We start from the raw sequence: 18,046 nt of genomic DNA on the forward strand, positions 1-18,046 counted from the left end.
TTTCTTTCTACCTTGAACTGAAAACATTGGTTCTCTGGGAGATCTTGAGCCTATCACTTTAAAAATAAAACCACACATTATCAGCTCTCCTGAGTCTGTGATTACCAAATGCAGATCTGAAGACTTCTCAGCTTTTATAATAACAAGAACAAGTTGTATGCTTTCAGGTGTGCTTGAGTCTGTGTGTGTGTGTGTGTGTGTGTGTGTGTGTGTGTGTATGCACACATGTACATAATTATGAGTGCATATGTTTCTGTGTATACATGCTTCTACACAGTGTATGCTTCTACATGTGTATGTGCATGCTTGCATGTGATGAGTGTATGCATGTGTGCATAATTATGTGGGTATGCCTCTGTGTGTGCATGTTTCCATGGGTATGTGCATGCTCTCAGGTGTGTGTGTGTGTGTGTATGTGTGTGTGCGTGCATATTGCTATCTCTTGGTCAACTGAAACAATGAATACAAAAGGTGTAATCCTTAATTACAAGTAGGGAGCAGCACTGCAGCAGAGTTTGAACATCAAATATGCAAATAATCACAATTTTAAAAATTGAAGTTTTGCCCAGTTTCAGTTAAGTATTAAGCAGCAAAGGGCTTGCAAGGTGGCTTAGTGGGTAAAGACGCTGCTACCCAGTGTGACAATGTGAGTTTGATCATTGGGACCCTCATGGTGGAAAGAGAGAACTGGCTCCTGAAGGTTGTCCTCTGACCTCCAAACACATGCCGTGACATGTGCACGCCTACACATAAACACAACAAATAAGTAAATTGTAAGTATACTCCTTTTTCAAGCATCCTTAGTGTTCCTTCCACCCTCTCTCTCTCTCTCTGTATCATCTTTCCCCTCCCCAACCAAAGTACCCCCATTTCCCCTTTTCACTGCACCTGTGTCCTGCTATACCCTTCTTAACACACACACACACACACACACACACACACACACACATATATATATGTATGTATATATATATATTCATACATACATGTGTGTGGTGTGTGTGTATGCATCTCTCTCTCTCTCTGCATCATTTAAATAGAGTTATGCTCATGGGATGACCATGCTCACCACAAGAGTCACAGACTACCAAAAATCACAGTACTGACATGGAAAACCTCCTTTTGAGTGTTGGTCACTGCATCCAAGAGACTCCCAGACCATTATAGATTATTTAATCGCCTTTTGTTGCCCCCCCCCACTTAATGATAAAACCTTATTGCTGAAGACATCACACTGGACACAGGACTTGGAGTAAGTGATATGGAATTGACCTGGAAGTCTCCCTCCTGAGGACTAGTGCTCATAGTATTGGAAAGTGACATGCAACCCGCCCAGGGAGAAAAGCCATCAATATCAGCTGTAAAAGTCTGCAGACCACAACAACAACTGGCAAGATAGCCTCAATGGTGCAATAGTGGTACTAGTAGCTTGGGGGTAACCAATAGCTGTGTAACTAGCTTAAGGCCCATGTTATAGGAGAGAATTCTACCCAATTAGCCATGGTTGGCGAGGTTATGTGCCCTAGAGGAGAACCTACTGCTGTCATTTGTTTTCTTAAACTAAATTTCCAACTGTATTCTAAATACTTATTCTTAGACCACAGAGGAGTGTAGTTCTCACTCCTTATCAAAGGAACTTCTTTTTGCAGCAGCTGCTGCAGAGATCCACAGCTGATCAAAATGCAGAGAGTAAGTGGGCATGGTCACCCAGCCCAGTTGTGCATCTACAAGACAACCTTCATACATAAGGCTCAGGGGACATCATAGAAGAGGAAGAAGAACAGTTGTAATAGCCACAGGGTCATGATGCTGGCTGTGAGTAGCTTCTAGACAAGACAGGGTTGCTAAGTCCATAAAACCTCAACAATATAGTTGTCTAAATGACATCTGTATAATGACAACACCAGTCAACATGGCACCTCAAGTAGGAGAAATCACACAAGGTCGCACGCCCTAGGTGAAGAGTTACAAACAATCAGTGGCTACTTAAAGGGTGATTATCAGTTTACTCCAGGGTTGAGCCCTCTGATAGGTCATCCAATCCCAAGAGGTAAGCCATAAACACATGTACATTTGAGGCACATTAAATGGGCCCAGTGGGTTTTGTGGTCATGGGAGGGCAAAACCATAATAATTTTAGAAGAAGAGGTCATGAATTTGACAGGAAGTTTCAGGGGACACAGAAGTTGGAGGACAAAGAGTAGGGAGCTGGACATTATATAAATACAGTACTCATGTATGAAATCCTCAAAAAATTTTTTTTCTGAAAAAGTTGAAAATCAACCAATGAATGAATGAATGAATAAATAAATAAATTTACAGAAAGCAACAAAAAAGTAAGTAAACAGTAAACAATTTGTGATTTTTAAAAATCTAAAGAATGAAGCAGCAAGCTGAACTTGATGATTCATTCCTGTTAGCTTGACGCTCAAGAGCCTGAGGCAGGAGCATCGTGGGCCAGCCTGAGCTACGTAGTGAGTACCAGGCTAGCCTGAACTATGTAGTGAGGATCAGGCCAGCCTGAGCTGCATATAAGGCCTTGTCTCACAGGAGTAACATACGAATTCATTAGCAGCAAGGAACTGAAGGCTGCTGCGCCCCATCAGGAACCTAGTGGACAGTCCCTACATTCTGCTGATTAAGGGCTGATGTCCCTGCTTTAACCGCCAGCAGTGCACACAGCACGTTTGACATCCTCATCTATAAATTAAGGACTCCAGCCTGGATCTGAGCTTGAGGTGACCTGAACGAACAGCCTCACACACAGCCAAGATTTCCCTTAGAAAACAGCTCTGGATCTGCTCCAGCACGGAGATAAATTAGAGACAGAGGCCCTGAAGTTCAATGCCAATGAGAATAGCCACAATATTTTTCAGTTGGAAATAGCCCACCGGGGCCATAAAAATCTCAATGAAGAAATCAAACCTAGAAGGTCCAGGATTAAGCTATGTGGCATCTCAGCAAAGTCTCCAAAAGGAGGTTGGGGGATAAAATAGCGCCCTGAGTTAGGAAATGAGTCGTCTGGATATAAATGGTTGTCAGAAGGAAGAAGTTGAGAAGGCTAAAGTTGATGCACACTGTGGACTGAAGAAAGAAGAAGGAAACTGCGCCTAGCGGCCGATGCCTGAAATCCCTGATTCTTCAAAGACTGAGTCAGGAGGATGATCACCTCAAGGCCTTCCTATGGTACGAGGTGAGTTCAACGGCAGCCTGGGCAACACAGTGAGAATTTTGGCTCCAAAAAAAAAAAAAAAAAAAATGTCGGATTTGTAGTCCAGAGTGTAGAATGAATGCTTAGAATTCAATAGTGAGCAGTAGAATACTTACTCAGAATCTGACAGTGGAGACAAGACTAAGTGAGAGAGCACCTGCCTAGAGTCACCCAGTGAGGGGCTGGGGGTGTGACTCAGTCGTAGAGCACCTGCCTAGAATCCCCCAGTGAGGCGCTGGGGTATGGCTCGGTGGTAGAGCCCCTGCCTAGAGTCACCCAGTGAGGGGCTGGGGGTGTGACTCAGTGGTAGAGCACCTGCCTAGAATCCCCCAGTGAGGGGCTGGGGTGTGGCTCAGTGGTAGAGCACCTGCCTAGAATCCCCCAGTGAGGGGCTGGGGTGTGGCTCAGTGGTAGAGCACCTGCCTAGAGTCACCCAGTGAGTGGTTGGGGTGTGGCTCAGTAGTAGAGCACCTGCCTAGAATCCCCCAGTGAGGGGCTGGGGTGTGGCTCAGTGGTAGAGCACCTGCCTAGAATCCCCCAGTGAGGGGCTGGGGTGTGGCTCAGTGGTAGAGCACCTGCCTAGAATCCCCCAGTGAGGGGCTAGGGGTATAGCTCAGTGGTAGATCACCTGCCTAGAATCCCCCAGTGAGGGGCTGGGGTGTGGCTCAGTGGTAGAGCACCTGCCTAGAATCTCCCAGTGAGGGGCTGGGGTGTGGCTCAGTGGTAGAGTTCTTGTTTAGCAGGTGTGAGACCCTAGGTTCAATCCCTAGTGCTGGGGAGGGGCAGGGGAGTCTGGAACTGGAGTTGGCATTGGCCTCTTCTGGGATGACAGCCAGATGGAGAGCTGAGTGTCTGCTAATTACCCTAAAATGGGGCCATTAAATGCCCTCTCCTATTCCACAGCACACCCACACTAGTCAAATGAGGTCAAGTTTACAGAACTATCTTAAAGGACTATGAGCAGCTTCTGTGTGTGAAGTAACCACCATAGACTGATGCAGGGAGTGTTAAATGTGATGTTTCTGGAATGTACAATAGACAAGGTTCCTGAAACAGATTAACTGCTACTTGAGAAATAAGCCTAGCTAACATCATTCCTAGGTCTCGTCTTGCATGCCTCCTGCATGAAGGCACATTCTTCTTTCCTGCCTGTCTTGTTCATTCTAGCCTTGCGTAAACCAACCGTGCATCTGTCAAACTGAGCTCAAGCGTCAAAAACATGCCTAGCTGACAAACTTAAGTTCATGCTGACAGTGGCGATCGCTTGTCACTGATTACAAAAGTCACATATGTTTTAAATGACATATATTCAATGTTATTAGTTCACTGTCAACCTTAAAAGAAAGATTTAAAATAGATTAAGAATATATTTAAGTGAATCATGATAGCCCCCAAAATGGAACATTTCCTTAAACTTCAGGTGCCTATTTGTGTGTCAATGTGACCTCGTTACTAAAACAGATTGCTACATTAAGTAGGAAAATAATAAAGAAATATGCGGCTGTAGAGATGGCTCAGAGGCTAAGTTGTGGCGCGTACTAATCTTGACGTGGAGCCAAGCTCGGTTCTTAGCAGCCACGCCAAGTGAAACACAATTGTGTAAATGCCTCTGTTTCTTTCTTACCACTGTGATAAAATAGCCTGACAGAAACAATGGAAGGGATAAAGGGCTTATTTTGGCTTGTAGTTCCAGAGCGACACAGATGATCATAGTGGGAAAGACACAACTTCAGTCAGGTCGTCACGGCCTCCGGAGCAGGAGGTAGCCCGGTCAACCTACATCTGCACTCAGGAAGCAAAGAGCCAACAGGAAGTAAAGCTGAACTGTAAAGCTTCATGGCCCTCCCTCATCGACCCACTTCCTCCAGCAATATCCTACCCCTTAAAGGTTCCACAAACTTCTAAAACGTACCAACAGCGGGAGCTCGAGTGTTCAAACACATGAGTCTGTGAGGAGCATTTCACATTCAAACCCTGCAGCATATGGGGTTTAAACCTGCTTATGTATAGAAAATTTTAGTAAACCCATAAAGCTAATAATAGGAACTATTTCAGGAAAAGAGAAATAAGCAATGAATGAATGAGTGAGTGAGTGAGTGAGTGAGTGAGTGAGTGACAGATAAAAATGGTTTTGATTTTTATATCATATTACCTTAAAGAACTTAAAATCAGGGGCTGGAGAGATGGTTCAGTGCTTAAGAGCACTGGATGATTTTCTAGAGACCGCGGTTCAATTCCCAGCACCCACATGGCGGCTCACAACCATCTGTAACTCCTATTTCAGAGGGTTCTGACACCCTCTTCTGGCTTCTATGGGCACTGCACTTATGTGGTGCACAGACATACATGTAAGCAAAACACCCATGCACATAAAATAAAAATAAACTTCAATAGACCTTAAAATCAAAATACAAAATACATTTAAAAAGTATCATTATAGAAAGACCAAAATACAAAAACATAGGGAGAAAAATAAGTAAAATCCCATGGACTCATAACCAAAACTACCCAACTTCTTTATTTTTTGAAGAGTGGAGGTTGAAATTAGGTCTTGCTATGTAGCTCAGGCTAGCCTCAATCTCATAATTCTCCTGCATCAGCCCCCAAGAGCTTAGATTTAAAATTAGCCATATTTTCTGAGACAGGGTCTCATAGTCAGGGCTGGCCTTGAACTTAGTATATAGCCAAGGATGTCCTTAAATTTCTGATCTCCCTGCCATGATTTACCTCTGGAGTGCTGGGATAACAGGTGTGCGGCACCATGCCAGGTTTATACAGTGCTGGGGACCTAATCCAGGGCTCTGCATAAGATAGGAAAGTGTTCCACCAACTGAGCCACGCTCCCCCATCCCAGTGTTAGCCATTAATACTGTTTGATGCATTTCTCTCCAGCTGTTTTGTTTCCATTATTTTGTTTTTATTACAGTTAAGATCACATGGAATACAGATTTTTTTTTATACTCTGGCATAGTATCATAAGCATTTTCCCATTTCTGACATGTTAATGGAATGATTGTATAGCAAGTGACTCCAATATGTCTTTTAGACATTGATAGTTGTCTCTATTTCTGAATGCATCCTTGAGTCAAATTCACAAAAAAAAAAAAAAAAAAAAAAAAAAAGACTCAGTGAGCTAAAGTGTTCTATTTGATTCTCTTTTCAGTTTTTGATACAGATTTTCACATTTACTCCCCAAATCCTATGTTAATTTATGCTCCTACCAACTACGTAAAAAATTGGTAGAGAGATACCTATATACTCGTGATATATCATGTGGCACTGACTGCAATGGCCAAGACATGGAGTCAACCTGGATGCCTGTAATATGTGAGTGGCTATGGAAAATGTGATTTAGGTATGCATACAGAGAGAGAGAGAGAGAGAGAGAGAGAGAGAGAGAGAGAGAGAGATACAGAGACAGAGAGAGACACACACACACAGAGAGAGAGAGAGAGAGAGAGAGAGAGAGAGAGAGAGACAGAGAGAGACAGAGACAGAGACAGAGACAGAGACAGAGAGAGACTTAAGGATGCACACTGTTTCATCCACCCATCTAATGTCTCACCCATTAACAACTGCCACTCAAATCTCCGTAGTAAGCAAGTGGCACACTCCACCTTAAGGAGACCTATTTTCATTTCAGCAGCCAATATTTATAAAAATTTAACTGGATCCAAATACCGCTTTGTGCTTTGCACGGGTTATATACCATCAATCTTCCTCCAAAAAGCTTTCAAATATGTCTTCCCCAAGGACTTCCATACTCCAAGCTGAGTAAATACACTGAACTTTCCCTTTGTGAAATGGTGCACATGTACTCATTGCCTTGACGCTCTGGGTGTTCACAATTCCATTCTCTCTCTCTCTCTCCCTATCTCTCTCTCTCTCTCTCTCTCTCTCTCTCTCTCTCTCTCTCTCTCTCTCTCTCTCTCTCTTTCTCTCCCTCCAGAAAGGAACCTGACTGCAGTTCCATAGCCATGGACCTGCTCAAGCTCTGTTGTACTATATCCAGACAGAATTTCAAAAGGTGACTGCCCACTTTCCACTCCAACAACTTGCTCTTCTTCTGTGAGAAGCCAAAGCTCCTCCTATAAGGAGGTTACTCCATTATCAGGGCTTCCAAAATCATAAGATGCATGGAACAGAAACCTTATATTTGTTAGCTTTAAATCACCATGACCAAACTTTCCAACAGAAACAACTTCAGAGAAGAAGAATTTATTTGAGCTCACGGTTACAGTGGTGTCCTGGCAAAGCAGGACAGTTCACAGAACAGCAGGTGGGATGCAGAGAGAAAGGGAGACAGGAAGAGGCCGGGGCAAGATACAGCTCCAAGAACTCCCCAGTGGCTTACTTCCTCCATCCGGTTCCCATCTCCAACTTTTCAAGGTCTCTTAATAATGCTGTTGTGTTATGACTCCACCAAGGAACTGATCCAATGTTTAGTCAGAGAGGTTAGGAGCCAACTGCCCTAAAGTAATCACCACAGGCATGCCCAGCCTAATCTCATTAATCTGGTCAGGTTGACAACCAAGATCATCCACCGCAGCTGCAGACCCGCAGCAGTAGTCCACCTAAAGCGTGAACAAGAAAGCACTGCTCCTGGGTTTGACTGGGGCGGGGGAGGTCCTGCTCCTTCAGGAAAGTGCTCTCTGCCCAAGTAGGAAAACCCAAGTTCACTCTCCAGAACCCACCAAGAAGCGGGGTGTGATAATGACATGTACTTGCCATCCCAAGCCAGTGAGAGAGTCAACCTCTAAGAATAAAGTGGATAACTCCTGAGTAATTCTGTTTGGCCTGCACATCCCCTTGCATACACACACACACACACACACACACACACACACACACACACACACACACACACACATTATCTCATATACATGCACATTAATATACACATATACCTATACTTTCACATCCACATACATACATAAACCATATACATACATACTCATGCACACACACCAATATGCATATTTACACATACACATATACATACATATACACATATACTCACAAACTATACACACACATACAACACACACACATATATATATATGTGCACACATATACACCAAAATATACATATGCTCATCCATTTACACATACACACACACCATATGTGTGTACACATCCACACACCAACATACACATTTACCCATACATACACACCACACATACACACCAAGTCACTTTTTCTGTAAGCTAGTGACATTTGAGGCCACTAGAGACTTTTCTCCTTAAGGCATTTGTGGAGTAGTGTGCACTCAGTCAGTTCACAGACATTTATATAGCAGGTACTGGGTGTCAAGAGCTATTCTAAGAGCTCTACAGAAACACAGTCGACATGAAACCTCATCATGGGGGTGGGGGCTCTATTCTCTCCATTTCACAGATGAGGTTGCAGAGGCAGAAAGAGGCGCTGCAGAGAGGCCAGAGAATGATCCACAAGCGCCATGCTTTTGGTCTCAAGGGGGGTGCCTTTATCAAGGTCACGACAAGAAAGCATTAAAAGGTAAAAACAGCGAACCCCGAAAGGATAACAGAACATCAGAGCAGATGCTCGTCCCATGAAGCAGCACCTGAAGAAGGTCTTGTCTTAAGCTGGAGCTCCCTAGTGAGAGATAAGACCAAGCAGCATCCCCCTGGTTGAGACTTTGAAGTGAAAAAAACAAACAAACAGCAACCAATAGAGACAAAAGTAATGAGATGGGAGCCTGGTAGCATCCAGCGGGAACCAACTAGGAACCAACTGAGGCAGGAGTTCTCCACTGAGTTTTCTCTCCATAGCTAAACTGGTGGCTTCTGTCTCCCACTGCAGGCACTTTATATCATGGGGTGAACACTAGTGACCTCTGTTGGTAATGGGTCACCTTCTAGCTGCCCCTGAGGACATGGTGTTTTTACTCTTGGGATGCTTTGTTCTTCTTTTTCCTCTCTGCCACAGTCAGGGGACCCAAACTATCTCTAGATATCGAGCACTTTGAGACAAACATGCTTGAGTCCGAAGTTGGGGCTAAGGGAGTTGGCAAATCCATTTCCAGAGCCAACCTCTGAAACAGCTTGAGCAGCACATGACAATTTACCAGTATGATGAACACTACAGAGTTCCAGCTCTGGAAGTCTGGCTCCTGCGTCACATTGTCAACTGGTGTTTAATCTTCCTGCATTCTCAGAATAACTTCAGGGACTGAGAGAACCTAGACTCAGAGAAATAAAGTTACTGGTTCAAGACCACACAGGGACTCTAGTGCCTCATATTTGACCACCTCCCCTTGGTGGGGAGCCCTAGTGGCACTCAAAGAAAGAATAAGCAGGCTACCAAGATGAGATTTGATAGCCTATGACCATATAGTGTGGGAGGAGGTCCCCCTGGGTCATAGACCTAGGAGAGGGGAATAGGGTGAAAGAGGGAGGGAGGGAGGAACGGGAGGATACAAGTGATGGTATAACAATTGAGTTGCAATCTGAATAAATTAAATTAATCTCAAATTTAAAAAATCACACAGGGAGATAGAGAGAGGGCTCAGTAGTTAAGAGCACTGGCTATTCTTCCAGAGGACCTGGGTTCAATTCCCAGCACCCACATGGCATCTCACAACTGCCTGTAACTCCTGTTTCAGGTGATTCAACAGCAACAGCAGCAACAGCAAAGGTCATACATGGATCTTGTTTGTTTGTTTGTTTGTTTGTTTTAAAGATGGAGTCTCCCTACATAACCCCAGGCTGCCCTTGAAGTCACAGAATCCACCTTGCCTCTGCCTCCTGAGTGCTGGGATTAAAGGTGTGCACCCTCCTCCAACCCCAGCCACACAAGAGCCTTAATGACAGCAGGGACCATGTTCTATGGAACAATAATGACTAATGATTTTTTTTTAAGGCTAAGACTGTAGCACATTTGGTAGAGCGTTTGCCTAGCCTGCACAGCCCTGGGTTCCATTCCCACTATGATGTCTCGTACTATAACCCCAGTACTCACTTGTAGGTGAGCCAGGAGTGCAAGCAGTTGAAGTTAATGAGATGGGGTGAGGGCCTCCTGTAGGTAAATAAAGCCCTTGCTGTGCATGCATGAAAGGCTGAGTTTAATCCTGAGAGCTCATGGGGCGAAAGCCACTCTAGTGGCATAAGTCTTGTAACTCCAGAGTTGGGGAGGCAGCAGCCAGCAAGTCTAGCCTATTTGGTGGGTTCCAGGCCAGTCAAGGACTCTGTCTCAAAAAGAAGGTGGCTCATGCCTGAGGAATGGCAACTAAGGCTTCCTCTGGCTTCTGTGTGCACCATACAAACCCTGTGTGGACCTGTATTCACATGGATGTACTACACATGCACACAAAATAAAAGTCCGGGGTTGTCCTCGGCTACATAGCAAGTTCAAGGCCAAGCTGGTATATTTGAAACAATGTCAGAAAGAAAGAAAGAAAGAAAGAAAGAAAGAAAGAAAGAAAGAAAGAGATGATTGAGGAGAGGGAAAAGGGAGGGGTAGGGAGGGAGGGAGGGAGGGAGGAAGGGAGGGAGGGAGGGAGGGAGAGGAGGAAGACCAGAGAGGCAGAAGGAGGGAGACAGGGAGGGAGGGAAGAGAAGAGAAGAGGAGGATGGGAGGAGAGGAGAGGGGAGAGGAGGGGAGGGGAGAGACAGAGAGAAGGAGAAAAAGACACACAGAGAAAAGAGAGCATTGCAACACTTTACAGCTCTCCCTTCGAACTGAGAGGCAGATAAGCATGAACTCAACCCCATGGCATCTTGGGGAATTCTCTTTGCTTGTATCGCCATCACTGCCATTAATGGATGTTTACCTGGCACCCAGCTCAGGAGAACTGCTATGCCAAGCTCTCTTGCCCCAGTAAACACTGCAGCAATAGGCTTGTTCTAATTAGCCCTCGGCATGATGTAAGATGAAATAAACTGAAAGGCATCCGGCTCCCCGGTCAGGTGGCTCTTACTCGATGCCTACAGTTTTCACAAGTTTGCACAGCAGCCAGCTGCCCCAGAATGTAGCAGGAACTGAGAACATAATATCCCTGCCTTCCTGTTTCATTATCACCAGCGAGGGTGTCCACATTAAAGGATCAGTGTGAAACGGACAATTCACACATCTTCCCCCCCCCCGCTTCGCAACAGTGTCCGTCCCTGCTGTTGCCAAGGATGCTGGGCCTGTCGCAGCTTCACAGCACTTCCCACAACAAGAAGATAGGCCTCTATCAGCAGGAAGCACGTGCAGACAAGTAGGCAGCTGTGGAGATGCACGTGCACTCCCTATTCTACCCCATTCTTCACGTGGTTTAAAGGGTGTCTCCAGAAGGTTCGATTATGTAGAACAGCAGTTCTCAACCTGTGGGCCACAACCCCTTCTGGGGTCAACTGACCCTTTCACAGGGGTCACATATCAGCTATCTTGCACATCAGATATTTACATTACTGTTCATAACAGTAGCAAAAAATAAAAACCAGTTATGAAATAACAATGAAAGTCATTTCATGGTGAGGGGGTCGTCACAGAATGAGGAACTATGTTAAAGGGTTGCAGCATTAGGAAGTTTTGAGAACCACTAGTTTAGAACCTTGGTCTCTAATGGGGAAGTGTTTGAGAGAAGGTTGAACCTTAAGGACTTGGGGCCAGTCTGGAGCACCTGCCCAGAATCCCCCAGTGAAGGGCTGGGGGTGTGGCTCAGTGGTAGAGCCCCTGCCTAGAATCCCCCAGTGAGGGGCTGGGGGTGTGGCTCAGTGGTAGAGCACCTGCCTAGAGTCTCCCAGTGAGGGGCTGGGGTGTGGCTCAGTGGTAGAGCACCTACCTAGAATCCCCCAGTGAGGGGCTGGGGTGTGGCTCAGTAGTAGAGCACCTGCCTAGAATCCCCCAGCGAGGGGCTGGAGGTGTGGCTCAGTGGTAGAGCCTCTGCCTAGAATCCCCCAGTGAGGGGCTGGGGTGTGCCTCAGTGATAGAGCACCTGCCTAGAATCCCTCAGTGAGGGGCTGAGGTGTGGCTTAGTGGTAACATGTTTGTCTAGCAATACAGAAAGACTTAGATTTCACCCAACATGTCCCTCCAAAAAAAAAACGTAGAATGAGAGATGACTAGGTCATTCAGGACACTGAACTTGGAAAAAATTAATGGTCTCAAAAACAGTTCTGATGAGAGAAAGCCCATACAAAAGAAAAAAGCTGACCTGGAGACTTTCAGCTTTCAGACTGCATACTTTATATAACACCTAACCTCAAGTATTCTGTTATCAAAATGAAAGTGAACTGAGATGGCAGGGAACATGATAAAAGAGAAAAGACGCACAAGGAAGGTCTCTTTTGCCTTCAGTGAGGAGGTTAAATTGCTTCAGCAGCACAAGACCAATAGTCCAGTAGAATCTTTCTTCTCCGATTTTCCCATTGTCAGGTGCACTCTTTCCAAAATGGATTGGCATGTGGCGGGGGTCGGGGGTGGGTGCTTCCAGGATTTTCTTGGGTCACTTATCACCTTCAGACACAATGCACTTAACAACAGGGAAGGCCTTCCATTACCCTAGCCCAGCCAGCCATCTGGCAACCCCTTGTGAAGACCTAACTCCTCCGGATACGCAGGCTAGTCTTGCCTTAAATTGGAGAGAATCCCAGGAGCCCTGTATTCATATTCTGAGCTGTCCATCTTCAATTGGTCCAAACCTAGTGGCCTGGTTTGCAATCCTGAGCTCTCTCCTATTGCCTATGCCTTACCTTGTAGCCATCAGACCCTGCTTGCATAATCTATCCCCCTGTGGTCAACACCCTTTCCTCTGAGACAGAAACCCCACAAGCTTTTCTAGCTTTCTCTCTCAAGTTCTGGTCCCCTGGGACAAAATCCCTACCCCAAGCTCAAGCCAGGTATCCTCAACCGCCTCAGTATCCCCCAGAAGCCATCACTCATTTTCTGGGAGACTGGCAAGGGCCCTAGTGACTTCTTGTGAAGACAGTTCCTGCCTCTTGTCATTTGTCACTTGATTTGGTCATGTTAGGGCACAACATTTGCGTCCATAGGATTTAAGAGATCCCATGCATCCCATTGAGTATCTTTCCCTGGGAAGATGTAAACAAATATCTATTAACCCCAGACAGGGTGTTGAAGACAGATTAAAGAGAGCATTCTACCCGGGTCTCATTGAACCAATGAATTTATTGGGGCTGCTTATGGGACATTTGTGAGGAGCCAAATAAAAGAACTCAGGCAACCAAAAAGCACATATCTCTGAAAAGCCCAGACCAGCATGAGTGACAATGCACAAACGCTGCTACAACGGTGGCCCCTGGATGGTGTGTAGGGAGCTCCATTGGTGCAAGACTCTCCTCTCTCCAGCAATTGCTATTGCTTATGCAGCCTTGGGGAGAGACCTGATAAATCTCCTAAAATTCAGGAAATTCCTGAGCCTTGTGAGTTTCGTTCACTTCCTGAGCCTGTTTCAAGGCTGGAGAGAGATGGATCAGTGGTTAAGAGCAGCGGCTTGCTCTTCGTCAGGATCCAGGCTCAGCTCCCATCACCCATACGGTGGCTCACAACCATCTGTAACTGCAGTCCCAGGGGAATCTGACACCCTCTCCTAGCCTCTGTGTTCACGCAAGTGGTGCACATGCATACATGCCAGCAAAACACTCATGGACATAAGCAATTTAAAAGAAAAAGAAAAATTAAAAAGAAGCCTCTCTCTCTAGGAAGGAGGGATTCAGTATGGAAGAAATAGCTATAAAACAACCCTGTCCCCATCTGGCACTCCAATCCAATGGTTCTCAACCTTCTTACTGCTGTGACCTTTTAATGTAGCGGCTCATGCTGCGGTGTCCCCAACCATAAAATTATTTTCATTGCTATTTCATAAAATTTCATAAGTAATTTTCTACTGTCATGAGTCGTAATATCTGTACATATCTGATATGCAGGATATCTGGAATGTAACCCCGGTGAAAAGGTCACTCAGTCTCCAAAGGAGTTGCCACCCACATGTGGAGGACCACTGTTGTAGTCCCTTGTATCAGGGACTGTGTAGGTAACAATGTAGAAGGATGTTAAGTCAGAATATGGATGCTCTGGCAAAAGATCACATCCAAAAACCTTCTAGGTCTGTGTGATCCAGCTGGAATACAAACACGTCTTTAACCCAGGAGACAGAGGCAAACAGATCTGGGTTCAAGGCCAGCCTGGTATAGAGCAAGTTTCAGGTAAAGAAATTGCCTAGATCCAGGTGTGGTGAAAGATGCCTTTAATCCCAAACAAAGGTAAAGTTAGTTTGTCGAAGGAAGCTCTCATGTTTAAAAGTGATGTCTAGCTGAGTGGCAGAAAAGGTGACAAGTCAGAGAAGATTTGACAGAATAGGATATGCCCAACTCTCACGAGAAGAGAGAGGAAAGGGAAGCTACTTAAGAGGCAGTTTTACAGAGGGAGGAGGCAGTTTCTACCAGGACAGTAATAGTGAGACGTGTTGCAGAGAGAGAGAACTCAGGTGAAGATGGAACAAGCCAGAAAATGAGAAGCCAGGAGATTAGAGCAGATTGCTGAGTTAGTTTGAGGCCAAGCAGAACAATTCTGGGCAGAGAGAGAAGCCAGATTAATAAGTCAGCTGGGAGAAGAATTTGAGACAGAACAGCTGAGTTGAGCCAGCCAGCCCAGAGCTCACTCAGAAACATGTAAGTGTGAGCTTATTAAGCGGTAAATCTCAGAGACTGAAAATATTCTAAGCCTATGTGATTATGTGCAGGCTAGAAGCTTCCAGGACTAGCCCTAGGTTAGTAGAAAGAGGCAGTAAGCCTCCCCAGACAACAAGCGAAACAAGCAAATAAAAGATACTTTAACATAACAAATTCATCTCTGTGTCCATAAAAACTAGTATTCACTGAGAGACCCCTCCAGACAAGAGCTGTTGAATGAAGCCCCAGCCCCACCGCAGCTATGGCGGTCTGGTGTTCACAGCAGGGTGGGTAGATGGAGAAGCTTCGAAGACCCAGATGTCCCAAGAGAGTCACTCTTGACTCAAGAAACCAGAAGACATGCCTGCTTCACAAACGCGACATAAATTTCTGCCTTTGCCTGTCTGTGGTTCTCATCTGGGAGGTTGTGACAGGATATTCCCATGGGAATAAGATGTCTAACCCAAGCAGACTACCCTCTTCAAGTGACATCTCCAGATGGAATCTCTGCTTCCTGATACTGGGGTTTCTACTACATAGTAGCAGTAGAGGACATGACTACACAGCCAGACTCTGAAACTCCTGTGGTTTTCTCCAGTCTTCTTCTTCATCCAGATCCATCTCTCTTTCCCGCCTCCCCAACCCCCAAACTCTGAGGATGACATGAGCTAAGGGATGTGCCTTGTGACAACAAGCTCTCCAGCTAAGATGCTCGCATGTTTGAAAGACTGGCTCTCTTGCCTTCTGAACATGCCACCTTCTCTCTCTCCCTAGCCCTTTATTTCCCGTGGGACTCAACTTGAGAAGGGTGGCATTTCAGTGGCAGGTAAGATTTAAATGCTGTGACAACCAGCGTTTTTCTTCGTTTCTGTCCTTTCTGTGTTCTGATTGCAATTTTACAACATGTCAGGGGTCTCCTAGAAAGCACCAAAAGTTTGATATTTACCGTGTATCCTTAAAGTTATAAAATTACAGTATGTGTATGTTGGTGGTTATTTTTATATAACAGTGTTTGTTTCTCTTAGCTTCTCTCTTAACCTGACTATTACATAAATAATTTAGACTTATATTTGTTTCTAAGGCTTTACAACACAATCTTGAGCATTTTAGGTCTGTTCTTAACCTTCTATGCTATCCTGACTCCGTCTTTGGCAAAATCCCCCAGTTACTTGCTTTTTAGTTCTTTCTTTGCTCCAGTTGGATCTTCTTCATCTCTGCTGCACCTCTGCCTGTGACTGAGTCCCCCACTCCTTCTTCTAACTCTTCCTCCCCTGACTGGCAGGAAGTTTAACCCTATTCTCTCCCCTGCTCATTGATTGGCCAGAAGCTGCTTTATTAACATATCAAGGGGACAATGGAGGAGCAGAGTTTACACAACATTTAGACAGGATATTCTCAGAATAAGGCCTGCAACCAGATACGGAGGGCACAGAAATCAGCATTATAACAATAACCTTATGCCAACAGGTGTAGAGCTTTTAAAATTATTACCTGGTGCAATGATACCACTGGCTGGTTAGGAAGGCTGACCTAAGATATATAGCAGTCTCCTTGCATCAGTATCTCAGTTCCTGGATTAAAGATGTGTGCTACCAAGCTCATGCGGATTTACCTTCTGCTCTCCTCCTCTCTCTCTCTCTCTCTCTCTCTCTCTCTATCTATCTATCTATCTATGCAGACATCCATATGTCACATGCCATGGCACATACATGAAGGTCAGAAGACAACCTGAAGTATCATTCCTCACCTTCCACCTTGTGATAACATTTTTTGGTCCCCACTGTCTCTGTCACAATACCTGGCGCAAGAGTTTCTGGGAACTCGCCCATCTCTGCCTCCCATCTCACCAGAAGAATGCTGGAATTACAGATACATGCAACTGTATGTGGTTTACGTGAATTCTGGAGATCCGAACTCAGATCCTCACGGTTGTACAACAAGCGTTTTTTAATCACTGGCCGATTTCCCCCAGCCCTTTGAATTTTACCTTTCCTAAACAGATCCGTATGGACTTATAAAATTGAAAGGTGCCATTTTAGTACATTGTATATGACACATTCAATCATTATACAGTCAGTATACATTAATGGATTGTGTGCATCAGCATACACTGTGGGATGAACAATCAGGCTAATCAACATGTCTGTTACCTCAGATGCTTAGCATTTCCTCATGATGAAAGCATTTAAAATCTTTTAGCTATCGTTGAGGGTCTGAGGAGATAGCTCGGTTGTTAAATACTTACCTCATAAGCATAAAGAGTTGAGTTTTCACCCCCCCCCAGGCCCCATGTAAAAAACCAGGCAATAATAAGATTACAAATGGGAGGCAAAGACGGTAGGTCTCTGAAAGGATTACGCCCAGTTAGCCTTGCCTATGAGGTAAGGATCCAGCAAATAAGGGGCCTGGGCCTCTTCTCAAAAAAAAAAGGGGGGGGGGAGGAAGGGGAGGGTGGAAGACAGACTGCAGAGGATGGAATTGTCCTAATTGTCCTCTGACCTCTACATCCACATTGAATGTGCCCATGTATGTCACACACACAAATTAGATAAACAAAATTAAGCCTGAAATCCTACAGCTGGCGTGATGTACGTCAATATGCTACTAATATCTATAGTCACCACACTACGTTAATTAAACGGGGTCTCCTCTCTATCTGAAGTGTCATGTCTGTGGTGGTTACTTTTAGCTGCCCACGTGACACACTCTACAGTCACCTTGGAGGAGAAAACCAATGCGGAACTGTCTGGATAAGGCTGGCTTGTGGTCATGCCTGTGTGGGACTGTCTTCATGACATCAACTGCGGTCGGTCTGGGAAGAGCTAGCATCAAAGTGGAGAGCTCAGTTTCATGGGAAAAGGAAAGAGGAAACTGAGTGTTAGCATGCGTGCATCTGTTGCTGTCCTCGGAGTGCAGATGCCGTGTAACCCACTCCCTGGCAGCTGGAGTCTAGCTCCTGGCAATGTGACTTCCCTGCTAGGATGGACTCTAACCTGTAGCTCTAGGATCTTGAGCTGAAAATAAACCTTTTTTCCCTAAATTGCTTTTCTCATAGTATTTTATCACAGCAACAGGAAACGAAGACTGCGCCCATTCGTTTATATCCCCCTGTCTCCATTCAACAACCCTTTTAACTTGAAAGAATGCCTCATCCACGGACAATGTGCGCTACTTTGCATACAATGATGCCTAATATGC

This window comes from Acomys minous, assembly GCF_964271855.1.
Source record: "Acomys minous genome assembly, chromosome: 16".
In the NCBI taxonomy this organism is placed as follows: Eukaryota; Metazoa; Chordata; class Mammalia; order Rodentia; family Muridae; genus Acomys; species Acomys minous.